The sequence below is a fragment of the Condylura cristata genome, unplaced genomic scaffold (genome assembly GCF_000260355.1).
Source record: "Condylura cristata isolate star-nosed mole 26May11 unplaced genomic scaffold, ConCri1.0 scaffold00015, whole genome shotgun sequence".
In the NCBI taxonomy this organism is placed as follows: Eukaryota; Metazoa; Chordata; class Mammalia; order Eulipotyphla; family Talpidae; genus Condylura; species Condylura cristata.
In genome coordinates this window covers 36,523,457-36,529,993 of record NW_004567116.1, presented here as the reverse complement: position 1 = coordinate 36,529,993, position 6,537 = coordinate 36,523,457, and the positions used below count along the sequence as shown (strand labels likewise).

The 6,537-nt window shown below is 35.6% G+C and overlaps 1 protein-coding gene across 1 annotated transcript in view; it reads right to left on the bottom strand.

Annotated features, from left to right (window-relative positions):
• LOC101627849 (olfactory receptor 51F1-like) overlaps positions 1 to 6,537 on the bottom strand; it is a 17,016-nt gene that overhangs the window by 1,435 nt on the left and 9,044 nt on the right. The window lies entirely within an intron of this gene.

Here is a 6,537-nt window from a genome sequence, read left to right as displayed (position 1 = left end):
ATATATATATATATTAAAAATATATAGAGCCATGGGCTTAACAGATGTAGGAATTTCCTTATGAACTAACAAGTAATCATTTTAAACAGATATATTAAATATATGTCAACTTTTGTACTCTTAGATTCAAGGTGTATATGTCCATGTAACTATAAATTTTGATAATTATTATCTATAAGTACAGTATTTTACACCATAAAGTTCTATGAATAAGAAAAAATCACAGTCAAATTTGAGCAAGTCGCATATTAAATGAGTAAGAGAAATCCACCTAAATGTATCCATGGTATTATATTTTCACATGGGTGGGATAGATTTTTTCCAGTTACATAAAGTGGGATGATCGTTAGCTAAGTGCTATTTTAACCCAACCATGTGGAGAAATAACCACAAAAAATGTATTTAAAGAGAACAGTAAAGATGTAACTTTGTAGAAGTTATTGGAAAAGATGATATGCAGTAAAGTAAGATGAGACAGATAGCTTAAAGGAACTAGTAATTCTAAGAGGGCATGGTGTCATGACTGGGTGTTACATGAACACCAGTGTCATTACTTGTTATCAAACCTGATATGGATTAAAATTTTCAAATGTAGATGAAGCACATTAATAACTCCTGAAAAAGCAGTTAAAGTGCTATGATGGAAGCTGAGTACCTGGTTCAGTTTTGGGAAGGAATGAAAAAAGTAAATAGTGAAGGCAGAGTGCATATTATTTCTGGAAACTTGCCAATAAAAGCAAGAAAAAAAAAGTAAACCATGACTACTATATAAAGATTTTTTGTAATATTGGAAATCTTAGAGAAATGTACCTATTTATATAGAGTGGCTTAGGATATAATAGATAGTGAGAGGTTGAGAATACTGAACAGCAAGGATTAAGTTTATAGAACAATTCATTGTAGTAGTAGGTCATTGAATATGGAGCATGGCAGTAATTTAGCTCCTCCAAAGATGAGGATATGAGGATCATCATTTTCATTGGCCTAGAAAGTAAGTGGGAAATGGGAAGGTTGGTGGAGGTTGTATAAGGGAATTGTTATCCGATGCTTCTTTCTCCTCTCCCTGTCAAGTGTTTTATTGTTGTTGAACAAACCTGGCATAAATTCATCATCTTCAGTATCATATTAACCATTTTTAATTTCATATTTAAATGTATTAAATATATTCATGTTGGACAACTATCTTCACCACCCATCTCTGTAACTCTTTCTACCTGGTAAAACTGAAACAATATATTGATTAAACATAACTTCTCATTACCCCTGCTTTGTCAAGTTAAAAAAAACACTACATAAAATTTATGTCCTCATACCCTGTAGCATGACATGCTATTATTTAATTTACGTTAGTTTCCTGCAGTTACTTTTTAAACTTTGTTCCAGGGTTTTACTTTGATCTGAGAAAGACTGTTAATACTTTTACAGTATTACAAAATAAACTAGTAGGGATAAGATATCTGTATGTTATTTGAATCCCTGGGGATAGGGTGAACCCTAATTTTATCTGATTTTTCTGTAAGTCCCTGCTTATTTGCAAATAGGTAACAATCAAAGTACAAAATCAGCACAATGAACAACTGTCTGTACTTTACCAGCATCATGGGTATACACGAGCCTTTTCTGTCTTCAGTACAGAGAACAGTTTATGGTTTTGGAAACTTGGACTTTATAGTAAAGAGGAAGGAGCTCTGGGGCCATTGGTAAAAAATGAATTTCCCTTGGGCCATAAACAGAGGAAAACTGAAATTTCTCTTTCTGTCTATAAGTGAGCAGAAATTAGGTATAATCTCTAAAGGGTTTTTAGTGACCTATTGTAGTGAGAGTTTCTCCAGGGATCTCAAATGTAAAGCAAAGGAAGTCAAATCAGCTATAAATGGAAAGTTTAGACATTGCTCTAGGGCCTGGACAACAGAGAGATATGTATCATTATTTTTACATTATCACTATTCTGGGAAGAGAGGAAACTTGAATCAATGTTCACTGGAAATAATTATGGTGACAACGAAGAGAACAGTCATTATGAGCCTCAGCTTCCAGCCCCCTGCCCCTACATTAGCACATTTACCCACAGGAGGATGACATGCCATTTCCCCATCAATCATCTCTGTCCAGTTATCCCTCAGAAATGAGTCAGCTCCTGATATGTTAAATGGACCCCACTAGTGGCTGGGATCACTGTGGGTGAATGGTGAGCTCTCATGGGCAAGCGTTCTTGCTCTCACACCTGCTATTTCCTGTGGTAATAGTTTCAAGGGCTTCGATGTCTTGGGGGAGATTCACCCTTCTTCTCAGTTTGACAGTTTTGTAATGGATGCAGCCCACATGGGAAATGAGGACAGCCACAGCCAAACATTTTTCTCCTTTATATGGAAGCCTGACTTGCCAGAGAGTGTTTTGTGTTCTTCTAGGTATCAATAAATCCAGTAAGTTTTATCCTGTTAGCTGTTTTTCTTTATTATTTTTTTAAAGATTTATTTATTTGTACATACAGAACTGGGGTACAGGTCAGAGGCTCAGGGGTGGCGAGAGGCTTCACCAGAGACAGAGTGGGGAGCAGAACAGGCAGATCTACGAAGTACACTGCTGAGGGGAGCAGTGGGCGGGTCAGGAGAGGTCTGCCATGCCATGTGGTCACCTCCCGGGCAGGCGGGAATCGAACTCATGAGGAAGTGGCTTTAGCTTCTCAGAGCTGTGCTTTAACCTGCTGCACCACGAGGGAGGGCCAGTTTTTATTTAATTTTTATGTGGTTCTTATTATATGATTCTTGTTAGAGAAATATCTCTTTAAATTATGTTTATTGAGGTAACATTGATTTGTAACATTGTGTATGCCTTAGGGGTGGTAAAGTTTCAGATTTCTACAAGTGTGTTACCACCTCACACCTACTAACAAAGCTCCCATAACTCTCTGCTATAGTTCACATGGGGCCTCCTCCCACTTTTGCTTCTCTTCTTTTGCCCTCAGTTATGCAGTAAAGTTTCCAGGGTTTTGGTTGAGTTTTGTCTAGTTGTTTGCTGTGCTTCTTTATAATCCATATGAGTGAAGTGAGCCAGTGTTTGCCTTTTTCTTTCTAATTTAGCATAATCTACTCCAGTTCCATTCATTTCTCTGGAAGTGACAAGATTATATATATATATCTTGTCGTATATATATATATATGTCATATATATGTCATTATATATATAATGCCTATACATATATGTATATATACATATATAATGACATATACATGTATGTATATATGCATATACACATATATAATGACATATACATACATGACAAGACTTTATATATATATATATATATATATATAAATATAAAAAAAAACTGAATAGTGTTCTATTGTTTGTACACACCAGTAGATCTTCCTAATCCACTCATCTGACTGACCTTGGGTACTTCTGTGTTTAAAGGACATTAGTTCTGTTTTTGAGAAGTGTGAGTTGTCAACAAGCAGTTAGGGACTAAATGTAACCTTTAGTAATACTCAAGTCACACAAAATTAAGCCCATTAATCCAAAGACCACAAGGAACTATGTGAATCCTTCCAACAACCATGTATTCCTGATATACATCTTTTCTCACGTGGCTCTTCATATGAGCCTCTGGCCCAATTTCTGGCCCGATGAGTCTGTAACTGCAACCTTGAATGTTTAGCTAAACTATACCTGTGCTTACAAACTATGAGATGATAGTCTGTTCTTTAAATGAACAGCTTTTTTGGTAATTTGTTTTGCAACAGGAGAAAACTTCTACTTAAAGTCTAAATAAATGTTTTGGTTGTTCTCCCCTTTATCAGATTTCTAATCACCAGAAATGACTTTTTTTTTTTGCTTTGGGTGATAAATCATGGTTTTTATTTAGATTTCAAAGCAATTGAAAACAAAGATTCACTTATAAGGTTTGGATATTATCTAAAACACCCAAAACACATCTGGATAAATAGGATGTAAATAATGATTTGTTGAATTGTTATAAAAAAAAAAGCTAATTGAAAAGCAATAACATAGATTTACAAGTTTACAAGTTGGGCTACTTATTGATTTATCACTTACAGAGGAGAGGCCTATGTGGTTTTTTTTTTTTTTGTAAGGACTAGACAATAAATATTATTTTAGGCTACTACTTAAGGCTATACAGTTGTTTGCTAACTACTCAGTTTAGAAGTTGTAGCATGAAACCAGCATGTACAATTCTGAATTGGAATGGGTATTTCCAAATTAAACTTCATTAATGTAAACAGATGGTGGTCAGGATTTGTCTTGTAGGCTGTTGCTTGCCAATCCTGATGCACAAAGCCTACATATCCTTGTAACATAGCCATGCCAATAACTAGCTGGTCCTGCTACACCAAAAGTGTCATAACCTTGATTTTCAACATTTTAGTTGGTCATTGCTTTTTCTTTGCATTCATATGTAATGAAATATAAATATATAAAGTGAATAATACATTAGATATGATTTTGTTTTGGCTCATTTCACATTATCTTTATGAGATACATTGTTATGTTGTGTATTTTGGTTGTTCATTCATTTTCATTCTTATACTTCTATGAATATATTGAAAATTGTCAATTTTTTCTATCCACTTAAGTTTCATTCAGATTTTGATTTTAAACAACTTGCAATTAATAATTATACTGCTATGAACTATAAGTAATTGTATTTGATAGTAAATTTTTGTTAGCTGAGTCAACTTTAAAAATATCATCAAACAGGGCCCTCCCTGGTGGCGCAGCGGGTTAAAGCACAGCACTAAGAAGCTTAAGCCACTTTCGCATGAGTTCAATTCCCGCCTGCCCCGAGGAGATCCACATGGTGTGGCAGACCTCTCCTGACCCGCCCGCTGCTCCCATCAGCAGGGTACTTCGTCCATCTGCCTGTTCTGCTCCCCACTCTGTCCCTGGTGAATGCTCTCACCCTCCGCATCTCTACCCCAGTTCTGTATAAATAAGTAAATCTTAAAAAAAAAATCATCAAACAGATTTTGAAACAATTTATAACAATTTTCTTTTATACTAGAGCATGTAAAGGTTACTGTTGATTCCTATCATTACCAGCACTTGATTGTGTGTTTTTAGTGATAAATATTCTTGTGCGTTTTAGTTTACTTGATTTTCATACTAGATGATCTTTTCTTAATTAATGATGTCATATACCTTTTCTTATGTTTAAAGGCACTTTGAATATATGGTTTCTTACTTGTTCTAAACATCTCCCATTTTACCATAGGCTTGCTTGATTTTTCTTATTTATTTTGTAGTTTGCAGAATATGTAAATGAAAATCCACTTTTTAATATCCACTTCACTTAAAGTATCCTTTCCTGCACATAGTTTCCTATTTTAATTTAGAGCAAGCTATTTTCCCTTTATACTTAGTGCTTCACATATTGTGTTAAAGAAATAGCTACCACTTACAACAACTTAAATATTTTGTTCAGTGCAGTCCATAGGAACATCATAGCATGGATACAGGCAAATACAATTCTAGTTTGGGGTAGATGGCTCCAAACTAAACTTCATTCATCAAAACTTATTTTTTATTGTCCACAGTTAAATTTATAATTGATTTATAATAGGTTTTTGTTTCTAGTCTAAAGTAGATGCCAAGTTTATTTTTTGTATGAATACAAAATCATCTTGGCAACTTTCACTGAAAAGACATTCTTTTCTACTTCTAGATGGTTCTCATTAATTAAAAATAGAATGTTAGTTCATATGTATAGTGGGCCCATTATGCTTCATTGTTCCATTTGTATAATTCTGGGCAAAGTCTTAGAGCCATGGATTTGTAATGGTTTATATTGAATTGGAGTATGATTTCAAGCCTATTTTCATTTGATTTATGAATTTTAGGATCAGCCCATGAATTCTCTCTCTTGCACACACACACACACACACACACAATTCCACACAGAAATTTGTTGGCTTATGTGAGATTACTCTTAATCTAAGCTGATCCTCCTCGCGTTGAACCAGAGGGAATAATACATGGGCTCGTGGATGCTGGAGTCTGTGATCACCACGTACAGAATTGTGCTGTTCTCTAACAGGGCAGCCATGCAGAGGCAGCAGAAAGGGGTGGAAAACCAGATGTTAAAATCTTTTAGCCTTGGAACTCCAGTCAGGAAGAAAATTGGGTGGGTGAAGTTACCCATGGATAGCAGGTTGAGCTGCATGAAATGGCACTTCCCTTCAGTAAGTTCCTGCAATGACACATTTCATTGAGTGAAAGTTACTCTCTGTCAGACATTTGGTAGTTGCGCTAATTGCTGTGCATCATATAGTCCTTCCCATTACTTTAGAGCTAGCTCTTAGCTATCATTTTTATTTTGGTGATAAAAATAAAATAAAGACCAGATTAAAGTAATACATTAAAAACCAGTTGGCCCTCCCTGGTGGCGCAGCGGGTTAAAGCACAGCACTGAGAATCTAAAGCCGCTTCTGCATGAGTTCAATTCCCGCCTGCCCCGGAGGTGACCACATGGCATGGCAGACCTCTCCTGACCCGCCCGCTGCTCCCCTCAGCAGTGTA